This window comes from Myotis davidii, unplaced genomic scaffold (assembly GCF_000327345.1).
Source record: "Myotis davidii unplaced genomic scaffold, ASM32734v1 scaffold1572, whole genome shotgun sequence".
NCBI classification, from domain to species: Eukaryota; Metazoa; Chordata; class Mammalia; order Chiroptera; family Vespertilionidae; genus Myotis; species Myotis davidii.
Genome location: NW_006285041.1, coordinates 671,246 through 672,065, shown reverse-complemented (window position 1 = coordinate 672,065; position 820 = coordinate 671,246).

Sequence of the window (820 nt, the reverse complement as noted above, 5' to 3'; positions counted from 1 at the left end):
TTCCGGTCCCCACAGCTACCTGCCCAGCGCGGCCCCAGGCTGCGCTGCCGCGCGACCGCCCGCACCAGAGCCGGGGCGCAGCGCACTGAGCCACTGGGCCCTGGGTCTCTGCGGTGTCGGGGTCCCGCAGCCGAATGAGGCGGGGCCGAGGGTTCCGCGGCCGCGGGCTTTGTGCGCGCATAAGGGATGGGGTCTCAGGCGTCTAGGCTCCTGGGTCAGGGACCCACCAACGCCTGGTGGCTTGGTTTCACCTGCACCGCTGTCCCTCTGACCAAGGGCTGGACCAAAGGCTGGACTTCGTGGGTGGGTGGCTGTCCTCAAAAGACAAGTAGAAGCGGGGCAGGGCTGAGCCCGTGCTGCTGTGAGGCCGTCCAAAGGAACCGCCCCTTCAGGGGTCTGGGGAAGGCCCCTGCGCTAGGGAAGCCCACTGCAGCATCTCTCAAAAACGATGCAAAAAGGGCCAGATCTCCCCAGGGATGGGGATAAGGGGGAGTGAGAATGGAGCTGGGACAGGTTTTCTTGCCTTGGTGGCTATGGGGGAAAACAGGCCAGCAATGCATCTGCAGCCCAGGTCAGATTGGGTGGTCACTGCCCAAATGTGGGTAGCTTTGACCAGCTTTGGCTCTCCACCTGCCCCAAGTAACCAGGACCAACTCCAGCCACCCTTGTTCCAAGGGGACTGAACTGGGAATTCCCTACAGCAGAGTGATGTATCTCAAGGATCCATGTGACTCACAGGCATTCCTATCAGGCCCTTACAGATTGCCTTGTGTGTGTGTGTTGGGAGGCGGGGAGGGAAGGCGAAAAGGGAGGGGTTCAG